Source organism: Coregonus lavaretus (assembly GCF_964263955.1).
Source record: "Coregonus lavaretus genome assembly, chromosome: 7".
Classification (NCBI taxonomy): domain Eukaryota; kingdom Metazoa; phylum Chordata; class Actinopteri; order Salmoniformes; family Salmonidae; genus Coregonus; species Coregonus lavaretus.
The window spans coordinates 21,602,673-21,620,804 of record NC_139994.1 but is presented as its reverse complement, the minus strand read 5'-3'; the positions used below and the strand labels follow the sequence as shown (position 1 = coordinate 21,620,804).

Sequence of the window (18,132 nt, the reverse complement as noted above, 5' to 3'; positions counted from 1 at the left end):
GCCCTGTCTTCAAGGCTGATTCTGTGTAACATTGTGATTATGTGTAAAAGACAGGGTCAAGCCAATCAAACAAACTGCCTATGTATGTTTAAAAGACTGGTTATTTCTTACAGATTCTGACGTCTAACATTTAGGTCAGGAATCAGGGGCCTGATCAACTGAGCACTGAAACATGACATCACCACAAGCTTGTGATAGAAAACTGACAAGCCTGGAGGGACTTTTTAAATAGGGCGGGACTGAGATCTGTGTGTGTGTGTGTGTGTTAGGGCTGTCCCCGACCCAAAGAAATATTGTTAGACCGAGAGTCGTCTTTTCTTTCAACATTTTTAAATGTGATTTTCCATATATAGACACACCCTATGTGTTTTTAATAAAATCAACTATATGTACTGAGCATGTCTAATGCTTGAAGCATGCTGTTTGATTAAATAATTAAAACACACAAATGACTCAAGAGGGAGCCAGAAATCAAGATAGCCTAACCAGAAGAAAAAAAAACTGTTCCAGACCCCCCTCCTCTCGCTGCTGCTGTCCTTCACAGATTCTGCCGTTATGCGCCTGAAGTTGCTGGTAATAGGCTACACCAGGGGTCGGCAACCTTTTCCAATTTTCTACTGATCTGCATGCCAGTTATGATTTTCATATACACATTTTTTAGTTTCAATTGAATTTATAATAGTAGTTTTTAATTTATATCTCAATCACTGTCATGTGGTTCTTAATTGCATCTAAATGAAAATGATACCAATCTTAACTTTCATTGCCAACTATGTAAAAATAGCCTACAGTGCCTTCGGAAAGTATTCAGACCCCTTGACTTTTTCCACATTTTGTTATGTTACAGCCTTATTCTAAAATGTATATATATTTTTAAAAAAGCCTCAGGAATCTACAGACAATTCCCCATAATGAAAAAGTGAAAACAGGTTTTTAGAATTGTTTTTGCACATTTATAAAAAATAAAAAACAGATACCTTATTTACATAAGTATTCAGACCCTTTGCTATGAGACTCGAAATTGAGCTCCAGTGCATCCTGTTTCCATTGATCATCCTTGATGTTTCTACAACTTGATTGGAGTCCACCTGTGGTAAATTCAAATGATTGGACATGATTTGGAAAGGCACACACCTGTCTATATAAGGTCCCACAGTTGACCATGCATGTCAGAGCAAAAACCAAGCCATGAGGTCAAAGAAATTGTCTGTTTGCTCCAAGATAGGATTGTGTCACGGCACAGATCTGGGGAAGGGTACCAAAACATTTCTGCAGCATTGAATGTCCCCAAGAACACAGTGGCCTCCATCATTCTTGAATGGAAGAAGTTTGGAATCACCAAGACTCTTCATAGAGCTGGCCGCCCGGCCAAATTGAGCAATCTGGGGAGAAGGGCCTTGGTGTCAGGGAGGTGACCAAGAACCCGATGGTCACTGACAGAGCTCTAGAGATCTTCTGTGGAGATGGGAGAACCTTCCAGAAGGACAACCATCTCTGCAGCACTCCACCAATCAGGCCTTTATGGTAGTGGCCAGACGGAAGCCACTCCTCAGTAAAAGGCACATGACTGCCCTCTTGGAGTTTGCCAAAAGACGTCTAAAGACTCTCGGACTCTCAGATTCTCTGGTCTGATGAAACCAAGATTTAACTCTTTGGCCTGAATACCAAGCGTCACGTCTAGAGGAAACCTGGCACCATCCCTACAGTGAAGCATGGTGGTGGCAGCATCGTGCTGTGGGGATGTTTTTCAGCGGCAGGGACTGGGAGACTAGTCAGGATCGAGGGAAAGATGAACGGAGCAAAGTACAGAGAGATACTTTATGAAAACCTGCTGTAGAGCGCTCAGGACCTCAGACTGGGGTGAAGGTTCCCCTTCCAACAAGACAACGACCCTAAGCACACAGCCAAGACAACGCAGGAGTGGCTTCGGGACAAGTCTCTGAATGTCCTTGTGTGGCCCAGCCAGAGCACGGACTTGAACTCAATCGAGCATCTCTGGAGAGACCTGAAAATAGCTGTGCAGCAACGCTCCCCATCCGACCTGACAGAGCTTGAGAGGATCTGCAGAGAAGAATGTGAGAAACTCCCCAAATACAGGTGTGCCAAGCTTGTAGCATCATACCCAAGAAGACTCGAAGCTGTAATCGCTGCCAAAGGTGCTTCAACAAGTAAAGAGTCTGAAGACTTATGTAAATGTAATATTTCCGATTTTTAATACATTTGCAAAAATGTAAAGAATCCTATTTTTGCTTTGTCATTATGGGGTATAGTGTGTAGATTGATGGAGAAAAAAACAATTTAATCAATTTTAGAATAAGGCTGTAACGTAACAAAATGTGGAAAAAGTCAAGGATTCTGAATACACTGTACATAAAGCCAACAAATACAAACATTGCAGCCTGCAGGTAGAAAATATTCTGATAAAAATAAATGTCCTATAAATCACATTGGCTACACAAGGCCTGTCTGCAACGAACTTGAAACATTGTATCAACTGTGTCCAGCCTGAAGCTTGTGCTAGCAAACTTGCAACATTGCATAAAATATTCTGAGGCCTCAGTTTCCTGCGCCAGTGAGCTTGGGACAGACACAGCTGTAGGCTATTTGTGCAAGGGGTGAGAAGTAATCAGTTATTTTATGATGTTTCCATGGGATCAGAGCATTACATTTTTCCCTTTGATGCGTAGTGGTTTCAAATACATTGAGGAACTTTTGTCATTCTCAATGGATTCTAAAAACAGACATTGTTTACTTACAGTTTGAGGTGAAGACAAATCTACTTTGAGAAGCTCCACAGCTCATTAGTGGTGGTGAGTTAAGACAATCAGAAATACTATCAGACATCCCCAAATGGGCACGTTTATAGGCCTACATTTGTGCGCGGGCCAGGTAGCCTAGTCCTATTTCAATATGCGTATTCAGGTGCGCTTCCTTAACATTTGATAGGCGCGCTCCAAACGAAAGACAATGAATAAATTGACATTACTCGTAAATGGAATGAAATAATCCAAAACTTGTTTCTCACAAGTGTAGCATAGGTTGTTAGCTCTGTAAACAACCTGTCCACTTCGACAATGAGAACGGTAAACGACTGTAATAATAGTAATAATAATATATTGAATGTATTAACAGAAAATACCGTAACCAAACAAACATTGTAGATTAGAAATTATGGAATTAACGGTAAATGTAGGCTACTACTGTTGATATATGTAATGGGGAATTGATAGACACTAACAATAAAATACCAAACAATTCACACAATGAAGTTATGATACAATGAAACCTCACGAAATGGCGGGAGAGAGCGCATTCTGGAGAGAGACATGCCTTGTGCATCTTAGCCACACTTCCCTTCTTCTTGGACCGTGGCATCCCCGCGGCCTCCTCAATGGATTAGTCCACTAAGATGGGTGCAAATCAGACGGTGTCTCGTGTGCCATGAAAAATATATATTTGCGACTGCTAGACTAAAAAAATATATTGGGCGACCAACGGCCTATCGACCAGTCGACTAAATGGGGTCAGTCCTAGTGTGTTTGTTTTTTGGCATAGTATTATGAAGGAATGTGAACAGAAGTTCACAATGTGCAAGTGTGAATGTAAGTACATTTTAATGTTGCAATGTTTGCATATTAATTGAATGTGTGTGTGTGTGTGTGTGTGTGTACAATATTTTTCAACTGCTTCAACTCTCTTCATGACTTCCTGATTTCTATTAATATGGGTTTTGAAGAGAACCATAAAGCCTTAATGTTTTACTCCGGCATCTGTCTGCTCCCTTAGTGGGGAAAGCTACAAATCAGACTTAAACTGAAATGAAACCTGCCTCACAGATTTTCATTAAACACTCTATAACAAACGGAGGAGTCCTGTAAGCATGCTCCAATTAGCCGGCCTAGATAATTTCAAGTTAAAACTAAGTTGTAGGCTATAAAAAGTGGTTGAAACTAGTTGCAGTGACTTCATTATGACGTATTTCGTGACATCCTGGCCAGGTTGTATAGCTTATTATCAATAAAAGTCACAATCTGTTTCAAAGGACAGCCTCTGGCCTCTGATTCAGGAAGACTTCCACACTAAACTTTGTCACCTCTGACCTCCACTTCAGTTGATCCTCCACAAGTGGCAGTTGTGGTGGTAACACCGAACAGGGACCTAGAGGTCCCACGAAAGTCAACTAATAAACTATTTATAAGCACTACATAGATATTGTTTGAAGACATAAATACTCATGGATCAGTCAGTCAAATAAATAAATAACTGTTAGCCACACTTACCCTAGTTTCCCATTCCCTCAGTTGCATTACAGTATTTGAGTAAAAGTATTTTAAAACGTTTCGAAATTGAAAACCAAAATGTGTGTTTCTTATTGGACAAATCCAGGTAATCCCTCCTCAGTTTAGTTTCTTCTGTTTAGTGCCTAATAAACACAACCCAGTCTTTCCTGTAGGCCCCTAAGACTTCATAATCACACCCACTTTAGTACAGCAGTAGCCATTCAATGAAAAGTATTTGAAAAGCATTGGTAGCACGGCACCAGGGTGTACAGATCTGCTAGCTTTTATAGGGTGTGTCTTGAGTGTTTTTGTTTTAAGAGCTAGCCAATATCTGGAACATGCTAATCAAAGCCACTGATTACTTAAATTGAGTGTCAGCTAATTAAGCCTAATTTGGAGTCAGATTGTGACACCTGCGTGACTGGTTTTGGAGAACCGCTTTAATGTGTGTGTGGTGTGTGTGCATTCATGCATGTGTGCTTTGTACAAGTATCTTGTTGTTGTTAAGGAACTAAGCAGGGGCCATCATTTCATGGTGGTCTAATAAGCTAAATACACGCACGCACACAGACGCACGCACACATTAACATACAGGATGTAATGCAACTAAGGGCATTACCAACTGCTCCTGTACAACCAATAATATCATAATACTGTTCAGTAGCTGGCGATGTTTGTTTGAGTTTGACATCTCTAGTAGATGTTCCTTTGTAATGTGATAGGTGTTCACAGTTTATTTCCTTTGTGCTGAAATGTTAAGAGGTCGACCGTAGGGAGCAGAAATCTATTGAAGACCGATGTAGCACACACATCTGTACAACATTTGTTAGGGCTTGAGTGTTTTTATTTTTTATCTTCGCTCTTCGTGTGTGTTCATGCGCAAGTGCCTTCAGGAAGTAATCATACCCCTTGACTTATTCCACATTTTTTTGTTACAGCCTGAATTCAAAATTGATTAAATATTTTTTATTTTCTCACACACCTACACACAATACCCCATAGTGCCAGTGAAAACCATGTTTTTATAAATGTTTGCACATTTATTGAAAATGAAATACAGAAATATCTCATTTACATAAGGATTCACACCCCTGAGTCAATACATGTTAGAATCACCTTTGGCAGCGATTACAGCTGTACGTTTTTCTGGGTAAGTCTCTAAGAGCTCTGCACACCTGGATTGTACAATATTTGCACATTATTATTTAAACAATTCTTCAAGCTCTGTCAAGTTGGTTGTTGATCATTGCTAGACATCCATTTTCAAGTCTTGCCATAGATTTTAAAGCAGATTTATGTCAAAACTGTAACTAGGCCACTCAGGAACATTCAATGTCGTCTTCGTAAGCAACTTGTGTATATTTTGCCTTGTGTTTTAGGTTATTGTCCTGCTGGAAGGTGAATTTGTCTCCCAGTTGACAAAACCAGGTTTTCCTCTAGGACACGTGTCAAACTCATTCCATCGAGTGCTGAGTGTCTGCAGGTTTTTGCACCTCCCTTGTACTTGATTGATCAAGTAAGGTCACTAATCAAGTTTTTTGCAGACAGGCCTTGTGTAGCCAATGTCACCTGGTTGTCTAGGTCTTAATTGAAAGGAAAAACAAAAAACCTGCAGACACTAGGCCCTCAATGGAATGAGTTTGACACTCCTGCTCTAGGATTTTGCCTGTGCTTAGCTCTACCGTTTCCTTTTATCCTAAAGAAACTCCCTAGTCCTTGCCGATGACAAGCATACCCATAACATGATGCAGCCACCACCAAGCTTGAAAATATGAAGAGTGGTAGTCAGTGACGTGTTGGATTTGCCCCAAACATAACACTTTGTATTCAGGACATAAAGTTAATTTCTTTGCCACATCTTTTGCAGTTTTACTTTAGTGCCTTATTGCAAAGAAGATGCATGTTTTGGAATATTGTTTATTCTGTACAGGCTTCCTTTTCACTCTGTCATTTGGGTTATTATTGTGGAGTAACTACAATGTTGTTGATTCATCGTCAGTTTTCTCCTATCACAGCCTTTAAACACTTTAACTGTTTTAAAGTCACCATTGGCCTCATGGTGAAATCCCTTAGCGGTTTCTTTCCTCTTCGGCAACTGCGTTAGGAAGGATGCCTGTAGCTTTGTAGTGACTGGGTGTATTGATACACCATCCAAAGTGTAATTAATATCTTCACCATGCTCAAAGAGATATTCAATGTCTGCTTAATTTACCAATAGGTGCCCTTCTTTGCGAGGCATTGGAAAACCTCCCTGGTCGTTGTGGTTGAATCTGTTTGAAATGTACTGCTCGACTGCGGGACCTTCCAGATAATTGTATGTGTGGGATACAGATATAAAGTAGTCTTTCAGAAATTGTTAAACACTTATTGCACACAGTGAGTCCATGCATCTTATTATGTGACTTGTTAAGCATATTTTTACTCCTGAACTTATTTAGTCTTGCCATAAAAGGGGTTGAATACTTATTGACTCAAGACATTTCAGCTTTTCATTTGTAATTAATTTGTTTAAAAAATCTAAACATTATTCAATATTGACACAAAATCTCAATGTAATCTATTTTAAATTCAGGCTGTAACACAACAAATTGAGGAAAAAGTCAAGGTGTGAATAATTTCTGAAGGCACTGTGTGTGTGTGTCTTTGCGCAACCATGTGTCCATACATCTGTGTGTTTTTGAGAAAGTATTGTGTATGAATTTACTATAGGTGAGTATGCAATGTGTGGGTATGTCACAATGTGTGTGTCAAAGAGCAAGTCAGTGCACCAAATACTCGATCTGATGTTTTGTAGGTACGGTCGTCCACCACTCTGCCCCCTCCTCTCTCCTGTAGCCTCCCTCTCCTATCCTCTGTTCTGTCATATTTCTGGATTGCAACAGAGAACAAATGTAAGGCTAATTCAAACAAGCTACTCACAATACCAGTGCTCTCTCCTGTTGCTACATTATCACACTATGAAACACATTCAAACAAACACACCTATGTGGTTATTTTGTCCTGGTCTCCCTGTGCTGGGCTGAATGACAGGGTTTGTGGGTAAAGGCTCTCAGCATCTGGTCATTATCTCACCGGAGCAGGAGCATATCTGTCCATGGAGACACCTACGCGGTGCTGACTCAGAATACAAACAAACTTGCATTGGTTCTCACACACAGTCACACAGGCACACACACATTTCTCCACAAAGCGGTCTGGCTCAGCAGCGAAGCGGTAACCCACAGCAACGCTCTGGTCTCATGCCGACCAAAATTTACCAGAGCTGTGGAGGGAGAGGACTGATAGAGGCAGCACAGTCAAACGTGTCACTCTGTCAGTGTCTGCCACCGCCCCGTAACATCTCCTTTAAAATCAAGAGGACCCTTTCACTCCCACGCAGACTCCCTAAGATAAAGCCTTTTAAAAGGTGACAGTACAGAGCCCGTGGGTGAGTGGTAACACTCCCGTCTCTTGACACATGTATGTGTATAACCCTGACGACTGGGGTTCAATCCCTGCGTCCTTCAAGAGGCTGACATACACTGAGTATACAAAATATTAAGAATACCTGTTCTTTCCATGACGTAGACTATCCAGGTGAAAGCTATGATCCCTTATTGATGTCACTTGTTAAATCCTCTTCAATCAGTGTAGATGAAGGGGAGGAGACAGGTTAAAGAAGGATTTTTAAGCCTTGAGACATTAATTGTGTATGTGTGCCATTCAGAGGGTGAAGGGGCAGGACAAAAGACTTAAGTGACTTTGAATGGGGTAGTAGGTGCCAGGCGCACCGTTTTGTGTCAAGAACTGCAACGCTGCTGGGTTTTTCATGCTCAACAGTTTCCTGTGTTTATCAAGAATGGTCCACTACCCAAAAGACATCCAGCTAACTCTTAAATTTTTTTTTTTACTAATAATCCTGACCATAACAACCAAAGTATCACGTCTTCATCTCATCATGAAAAGTACGTCTGTACTTGTTTGTAACAGAGACCAGATGGTCTTCTCAATCACAAAACCAGTTTCCAACCAGAAAATTGTTATTAAGATGTCATGTGCCAAATGCTGCACACTGGGATGGGAATCTGATGGAGAGAGGGCAGGAGAAAGGTAGGGAGCGACTGAGGGAGGGAGTCAAATACACCTTTCAAACCAATATGTTTTTCTGCCAACTATTGCCTACTTTTCTTTATATGTGAAAGCTATTGCCGGCAACAAAGCCTGTAATTTTATTTCCGCCAACCGACCTAGTCATGATTGCGGTAAAGTTCTGTCTACGGCTTAGTATGAACGTAGCCGTAATGCTGAGGCAGCCTTGGCATGCACTACGCTCTTGATGGTTGCTACACTCTTTTTTTAATTTTTTTTATTTTTTTTAATAAAAGAGTTCCAAAGAGGTTCTTCGGCTGTATCCATAGGATAATATTTTTTGGTTTCAGGTAGAACCCTTTTAGATTCCATGTAGAACCCCCTGTGGAAAGAGTTCAAGATGGAACCCAAAATAGTTTTACCTGGAACCAAAAGGGGTCTCCTATGGGGACAGCCCAATAACCCTTTTAGGTTCTAGATTGCACTTAAAAAAATTTTTTTATTGTAGGCAGCACCCGTTACTAGGCTGTTACCATTCTCCTGGCAGTTATAAACTTTGCGAGGCTTGTCACTTCGCCCATCTCTTCGCATAGCCCACCACTAACGGTAGCTAACTCTGTTCTGTACGTATGTGAGCAACCGTGGCATTCAAACGAGGCTGCAATGAAAACTAATGGGACTGTAGTGACTGTGTTGGCATCAAAATCCGGGGTGTGAACTAAGTTTCAATTCGGGGTTGATGGTATTGGAGAAAAGTTGAAAAGAGTGATTTTTTTTTTAGCGCCTCCCTAAAAACCCTATTGAAATTTGACACAAACCTTCAAATAGGTATGTAATGAGACATTATATAAACTCTTTAGAGGTGATATATAAACATTTTAGAGGTGATTAGTTGGACAAATTGGGTGAAAAAAGCCAGTTCCCCACAAGACATATCTCCCCCTTTCACTATGACGCAGTAGCTTTCGCTTCCCCACCCGCCATTTTTAAAAAGACCGGCGGAGCTCCATTGCTTTCTTCAATCATGCAGAGACGGGCAGCATGAAGGTCTCGTCATTGATTTTGCTGGAAAGGGGAGAAATTGTGCTTTACAATGGTATTAATATTACAGTTGACCTGGAAGTATTACGTTTTTGGGCGCTAAAATAAGGTCAAATGTACGGAACAGGGGGATGTACAAAAGTGTGTTAGCTACCTTTTTAAGCATTTACTGTTTTCTAAACCACAACTGGATGGATCCATAAATAATTACTGTGGGAATGAATGTCACTGAATGATGAAAATATTGGAATAAAGTGGGCTAATGCAGTTGAAGGCATGCATCAAATTGTTGCTTACTGAAACTGCCAAAGTAACCTAATCGTTATAATACATTTTAAGCAATAGCCTACCCGCAGTGGTCAACCATATGACAATTTCAGCACAGTTTTGATTGGGACAGCGCCTTCACGCTACTTTGAGACAAGCATGGGGATTAGTCTTGATGAATCAATGTCAGATTTTTGTTTTCACTGAGTCTCGGTTGGTTATTGGTTATAAGCTACATTAGGCTGTGGAAATGTTAGCTAAGTTGAGGTGAGTGCATGCTCATGATCGTCTTGTCTAGTTAACTCATTTATTAGCACTGATCAGAAAATCTTGCCAGCATGTTATGTAGCTTAACAATGAAATGTTTTGCTCTTCACTCTCAGTTGCTTGGTAGCCTAGGCCTACTCTTGACCAAAAGCCTGTGACTTGTCTGATCAATCAATGTGATTTTTGTTTCTCTGTATATTTGGTTGATTGGTCTCTCGCTGGGCAAATAAGTGGCGGTGGTAGACCTATAGCTCATCTATTTGTTTGCTCGTCTGTCACTGATAAGAAACATTTAGTATGCAATAATTTAGCCTAAATCAAGTGTAGGGCTATTATTTTGCTCGATGGTGTACATGCAACTCTAAAAGCCAGTGGATGTTGTAAAATATGAACACGAAACACATGCTTTTGAAAATATAGATTTTCTATCGGTATCATGATGAAGATACTCTTAATGTAAGACCCTATGTCTGCTCCATAACTAAGTGGAGTAGGAAAGCGATAATATGTAGATTAAAAAAGCATGGGCTTGGGCTCTGTTTTCAAAATATCTATTTTTTTGTTATATGACAGTGGTTCCACGTTCCCGTGACATAAGTTGTGTGGGAAAAATATGTTCTTTCTATTTTATTCTGTTAAATTCTTACTATAAAATGTGTTGACTTTGATCAGGGTAAGTGTGTCTTGTCTGTTTTTAAATTAACAAAATATCAAACTATTGATTTTAATTTGCATTTGGACCTGCCTAAACAAATTAATAATGGATTTCTTTGTGATGGTATATGTTCAATAAATGTACTAAAATAGACGCTCACCCACATCGACCCATGCCTTCTCCCACTCCTAAACTTGCTGGCATGTGTATGGGAGGTATACAACACTTATCCAGGCAAGAATGTGGTAAAAATTGGACTGTAAGGATTACCTGATAAAAATATATATATACAGTGGGGAGAACAAGTATTTGATACACTGCCGATGTTGCAGGTTTTCCTACTTACAAAGCATGTAGAGGTCTGTAATTTTTATCATAGGTACACTTCAACTGTGAGAGACGGAATCTAAAATCAAAAATCCAGAAAATCACATTGTATGATTTTTAAGTAATTAATTTGCATTTTATTGCATGACATAAGTATTTGATACATCAGAAAAGCAGAACTTAATATTTGGTACAGAAACCTTTGTTTGCAATTACAGAGATCATACATTTCCTGTAGGTCTTGACCAGGTTTGCACACACTGCAGCAGGGATTTTGGCCCACTCCTCCATACAGACCTTCTCCAGATCCTTCAGGTTTCGGGGCTGTCGCTGGGCAAAACTGACTTTCAGCTCCCTCCAAAGATGTTCTATTGGGTTCAGGTCTGGAGACTGGCTAGGCCACTCCAGGACCTTGAGATGCTTCTTACGGAGACACTCCTTAGTTGCCCTGGCTGTGTGTTTCGGGTCGTTGTCATGCTGGAAGACCCAGCCACGACCCATCTTCAATGCTCGTACTGAGGGAAGGAGGTTGTTGGCCAAGATCTCGCGATACATGGCCCCATCCATCCTCCCCTCAATACGGTGCAGTCGTCCTGTCCCCTTTGCAGGAAAGCATCCCCAAAGAATGATGTTTCCACCTCCATGCTTCACGGTTGGGATGGTGTTCTTGGGGTTGTACTCATCCTTCTTCTTCCTCCAAACACAGCGAGTGGAGTTTAGACCAAAAAGCTATATTTTTGTCTCATCAGACCACATGACCTTCTCCCATTCTTCCTCTGGATCATCCAGATGGTCATTGGCAAACTTCAGACAGGCCTGGACATGCGCTGGCTTGAGCAGGGGGACCTTGCGTGTGCTGCAGGATTTTAATCCATGACGGCGTAGTGTGTTACTAATGGTTTTCTTTGAGACTGTGGTCTCAGCTCTCTTCAGGTCATTGACCAGGTCCTGCCGTGTAGTTCTGGGCTGATCCCTCACCTTCCTCATGATCATTGATGCCCCACGAGGTGAGATCTTGCATGGAGCCCCTGACTGAGGGTGATTGACCGTCATCTTGAACTTCTTCCATTTTCTAATAATTGCACCAACAGTTGTTGCCTTCTCACCAAGCTGCTTGCCTATTGTCCTGTAGCCCATCCCAGCCTTGTGCAGGTCTACAATTTTATCCCTGATGTCCTTACACAGCTCTCTGGTCTTGGCCATTGTGGAGAGGTTGGAGTCTGTTTGATTGAGTGTGTGGACAGGTGTCTTTTATACAGGTAACGAGTTCAAACAGGTGCAGTTAATACAGGTAATGAGTGGAGAACAGGAGGGCTTCTTAAAGAAAAACGAACAGGTCTGTGAGAGCCGGAATTCTTACTGGTTGGTAGGTGATCAAATACTTATGTCATGCAATAAAATGCAAATTAATTACTTAAAAATCATACAATGTGATTTTCTGGATTTTTGTTTTAGATTCCGTCTCTCACAGTTGAAGTGTACCTATGATAAAAATTACAGACCTCTACATGCTTTGTAAGTAGGAAAATTCTTGTTCTCCCCACTGTATATATGATGTATTTTTTTATATGCAACATACCGTGAATCCAATGTGAAAGAAGTAAAAGAGAGAGTGCTAAAACTGCTGTGTGGAAGGCCGCCCACAGAACAATCTGTCCTCTTTAACTCCCACCCTTCTAATGGGCGGTTATATTTATCAGTTGCCTGGAGAGAGATTGGGAGAGCGATACAGTTAGATTTAAAGAGCCGAGAAAATTTTCATTTTAGTCATTTAGCAGACACTCTTATCCAGAGCGACTTACAGTTAGTGAGTGCATAAATTTTTTCATACTGGCCCCCCGTGGGAATCGAACCCACAACCCTGGCATTGCAAGCGCCATGCTCTACCAACTGAGCTACAGAGGAGGCCTCTATGGCGCGAGAGAGCGAGCGATGCCATGAGATGGAGACAGTTGAGAGAACTGAAAGAGGGAATGAATTCGAAAAGTAAATGTTAACAAGAAAAGTGCTTCCTCACCTTTTTGAAAGGTATTGTATAAAAGCTATAACAGACTGAAGTCCTGATTCATCAATAGCCCTATTGGTAATTTTAAAAACACTTCTCAAACAAATTTGCTATTGTGTCCAAGGACTTCATGACAAGTAGCGCCAGTCAGTCACACTCCCTTTGTTCGTTGCGTGTTAGCTAATAGCTACTCAAGTCCAGTTTGAACAATAAACTAATTATACTTCCCCCAACCATATGAGTGCTGGATCGTGTTCATTAGGTCATGCAACAGAAAATGTTTTAAAACCAAATGCAATATTTGCAAAGGAAAATGTTTTAAAACCAAATGCAATATTTCTTATTGGGCAAGTCCAGGTACTCCCTCCCTGTTTCCGTCCGTTTTCTTTCATTTGGTTAATAAACACAACCCAGGCATGTAGAGTTGGCAACAGATGTTGAGGCAGCATTGCCATGAGACTGTAACCATTAGCCTCTCCTCAAAATGTCCCTCCATTTTGGCTACCACTCCCCACTCACCCAACTCACTTTACATTTCTTACAGCTTCAAAGTTTATGCTGTCATTTTCAGCCCACATTCCTCCATAGAAAATGTTTAAATGAGAATGACATGATCAAAACATGCTATTTTAATTTGAGATTGTTATCAACAATGCATTTACAACTCGTATAACATGTCCATATGAATTGACAAGGCATTGATTATAGCATAGCCTATGTCTTCAGTTGTCTTGACCTCATTGGAAGTGGTCCCTCAGTGTAAGTTGGTCATGCATTTCTCTGCTTTTCCAAAGCTATTTAGCTATTACATGTGACATTGCTGTCATCTTATTTCAACACATTTGTGACTTTGATTTCTGGCTATTTATGGAATATTATTAGCCTATGCTTGTCCATTTATCTGGCAGTGTGTGTGTGTGTGTGTGTGTGTGTGATCTATTATATTTATTTATGTATTTACATTTAGTGACCTCTCCCTCAATCTCCATAATACCAGAATTGTACCAGAAAGAGTTCAACACTTTTCTTGATTTACTTCCATCCATTTTTTTCTCTGTGCTAGCACAGCGCATTGAGTGGTACCACAGAATTAAGAGAAAGAGAGGCTGGTTCTGAAACTATGAAACCTCCTCCAGTAGGCGTGATTCCGGATAATCTGAAGTGCAAAAAAACTACTGAATTTCCTGTATGAGAAAGTCGCCTCTTGCGCAGCATCAGAGACCGAACCGTTGGACTAGGGATACAGAGAAGTTGTACGCTCTATTTTGTAAAGGTGTTATAGTTTGGCTATTACATTTACCCTAGCCATATAATCATAGAACTACTTTAGCATTAACCTCTCAGGGAAGAACAAAACAGGCAGATATTTGGAGTTGCTGCTTGACAGCCACAAGCGCTTTGCCTTTAAAAGGATTTATTATCGTACTGGAGAGGAAGGGACCCGATTCTCACCATGTCCAGAGTCGCAGATCTGTCAAAAATTCGACAAGAGAGAATGAGAGATATTAGTTTACGGGTGAGTAGATGTATTTGGAGGCTTGCTATTACTGATAACGTGTTACTGGCAAACTTCTGACAAGAAAAGTGAAATGCGCAAAAAGCAAGTGTTTCTAGAGCATCTGTACATATGACTAATAAAACGTAACTTGTAGATGTCATTTTAGAATGGGAGACATTATCTTACATTTGGTTATAATGATAACGTTTAGATTGCTATAATCATTGCAGAAACATGGAGGCTATTTTTCAGGAAGTTTGCGCAATATGGAGATACTTTACAAAAGCAAGCGGGGCGCTTGGCAATGATGCAGCCCGTATGGCAATGATGCAGCCTGTATGGCAATGATGCAGCCCGTATGGCAATGATGCAGCCCGTATGATGAGAACTGGTTTGGGTACGCTGGAAGCTTCTACTGTTCATCACCTTTTTCTGTTTGGGCATGATTCTCCAGGCACCCAGAGGTGTTGCCACATACTGGAAAGCCAACATAGTCACTGGAAGTAACAGTTTCCATATTTGCAGTTTTCCAAGTAGGCTATATCTAGGCCTATGAGACACAGCTAAAATAACTTATGTTTGTAAGTTTTACTATTTTGATTAGTGTAATATTTGATTAGTGTAATATTTCTAATTGGAAGAAGCATCTGTCTATCTGTACAGTATTTGTTTTTTCCAGAATGACATATGAACGTTATACACCATAGGCTACAACAACAAAACAACAGTTCAGCATGCTCTTATCGTGCCAGCCTGCAATATTAAAATATGACGTGTGTACCATTTTGCCTTCCTATTAGACTGATACAGCAGGTACTGATTCAATTAGTAAATATGCTCTCCTGTACAGCACTGATCTAGGGTTGCATGTGTGGATGTTTGATTTGATCAAGATCCTGTGTGCAATAGCAATGTGTGTGCGTGTGCGCTGGTTTCAGGGAGTGAGGACTGAATGTGCCCTTATTTTTTTTTAATGTAGTGATCTTGTGTGTAAGGGAGGACTATATGCATTTGCGCTCAGTGTGTGTTTGACTATAGCAATGGTTGCCATAGAAATGCCACTGTTGGTGTGATATTATCTGCTTTCTCTGGCACAGTGGATGGCTGAGAACCTTGGCTTGCCAGCGCCATATAAACATCACTTTCCTGCATTGGGGTATATGGGCGCGCATGTTGTGTGTATTTATTGAACGTGAACATAGTATTGGGGTCAGTGCCACCAAATCTATTGGACACTCATACACTACTACAAACTGGACAGTTAGAGGCTTTGCGTGGTCAACACAAATTCAGGAGACACCTATGCTTCAAGTAATTTTGCTGGTGTCCTCAGTTCAAATTACACATCGACTCCACTACACTAATCAGACCTGAGTTGAAATAGTATTTGTTTTCTCTCAAATACTTTGTTTCACAGAGCCTGCTTGGAGTGCCATATGGGTGGGGTTTGTACTTTCGGGAGTATTATTTTGGTTTCTTTGCACCAGGCAAGGTCAAGCAATCAAGTATTTGAAAAAAAAAACATCTGAACCCAGGTCTGTCCCTAATAAAGGCTGATAAACACTGCCCTAGTATATCAAAGTCAATATTGTTTTACTGAAACGCTTATTACAACCCCTGCTGTTGATGTTTTAAACCTTATTTGCTTTGTCTAGTCCCTAGCACTCCTACACACCCTTGTAATTTGAACCCTGATTAAATAGTAACGTTCCAGGTACAATTAGTGACCAGAGTAAAAACCTTCATCACTATGTGATTCCATATTTTATTATTTTGATCGGTATTGCTACCGGTATGTATGGTTGGTGGTTGTGTTGAACTTAACCAAACAAAATAGGAATACTTCCTACAGTACAGGAGTGAGGTGGGAGGGAGCTATTGCAGTCTATAGCACACAGGGGAAACTGTAGGCGTGAATGTGTTCGAACGAGAGGGCCGAGGGCAAAGGACAAAGCTCGAGAGTTAGAAATAAAGTGAGGGAGAAGGAGTGAGTGAGAAAGAGAGGGATGGATGGAGAAAGATGGTGTGTGTGAGATGCAGAGAGAGAGGGAGGGAGAAATGGAGGATATGACTTACCGTAGAGCGCAATGACCTGAGTTGTGTGTTCAGGTTGAGGGGATAAAGAAAATGTCACATCAGAATCTGATCCAGAGGCAGCCACTCTCTCTCTCTCACACACACTAGTCAATATTAGGCTGACTCCCCGTGATCTTTTGTCCTGTATGGTATGTCGTTCAGGGAGACTAAACTTGAATCCACCTCAGGCTCTGATTTGCCCAGTATCCCTCCAGAGGAAAGAAACCAGGTTACAGGGCCACCTCAATCCACACAGCAGTTACAGATCAGTCATTAATCTGGAGCATACACACACACACACACACACACACACACACACACACACACACACATTTGATGTCACCGCACATACCAACACACAGGAAACATGGATATTTTAGGAAACACACATACACACTGTATAATAGAGGTGTGAAACATACTTTGTGTTGTGTGTGTATTTATCAGTGACTCGGTGAAGTAAACCGGTGGAATCCCGTGTCTTTCTCAGTGTTATATGTCCTGACACCTTTTAATGACAGCACAAACTAACTTCAGCTAAAACAGCGTTTTTAGGGAGGACGTCTAGATCTGCCTGTCTCTATCTCACCCCATCTATTCTTTCACTCCCTTATGTATTGCTCACTTTAGAACCTAAGCCAATTCTACAGCACTAGGCTGTATATTGAGAGAAGAGGAGCGTGCAAAAAGAGAGCGAGAGAGAGAAGGAAGTGTGCTTTTGCCTCTGATGCATCAGAAATGACTAATTCTAAACTTCGTTGGTATAGTTCTTGTTGTTTTCCTGTAAAAATGTTAGTGCTTTGCATAGCTGCATCAAAATAACATTTGACTTTGACCAGCAATTAGGGACAGTGCAGATGTAGAGGTTTTCGAAGTCAACCCTGAATTTTATGGGTCATCACTGAGGTGCTGATGCTAAAATGTAAAGGTAGTATTGGCAAATGTTAACTTTTGGACATCACTATGCCAACTGCTGCTATTTTGAACGTGTCTCTCTTGCAAAATACATTTATCTCAATGGGACAAACATATATAAATAAAGGTTAAATAAAAAAACTAAACTGTACAAGTAGTCTCTGGATGGATTCAGAGCAGTGTTTCTCAACTCCTGTCCCCGCAACCCACATTTTTGTTCCAGCCAAGCCCTAACACACAATTCAACCTGATGTGATGAATCATCGACTCATTAAGTCTTGTTTTGTCAACCAGACAATTTATCAGGTGTGTTAGTGCTGTGTGGACAATGAGATTGTGGAAAACACCATGGCGGTCATTGTCTAGACATTTACAACTTGGAAATATTATTATTATTATGACATGGCAAACTACAGAGTATTTGATTTTGTGGAATGTTATACAGTCAATCTGGCTAGCATGGGTTCCTGTTTTATTGTAAAGTTCATGTGATCATCACAAGGCGTCCTCCAATTTTCTTTTCAATAGCATCCTCCAACCGAGAAAAGAGACAGAAGGCAATGATAGAGAGAGTGGGAGGTAGTGAGTGAGAAGGTGGAGAAAGACAGTGAAAATGCAGACCCACATCTATTGTGTTTCATTATAGGTCTCTCTCATTCATATATATATATAGATGGATGGATGGATGGATGGATGGATGGATGGATGGATGGATGGATGGATAGATGGATAG

General features: G+C 40.8%; 1 protein-coding gene across 1 annotated transcript in view; it reads left to right on the top strand.

Moving 5' to 3' along the window:
- Window positions 1-18,132, top strand: part of LOC311132702 (rho guanine nucleotide exchange factor 2-like) — an 83,647-nt gene that overhangs the window by 21,544 nt on the left and 43,971 nt on the right. The window lies entirely within an intron of this gene.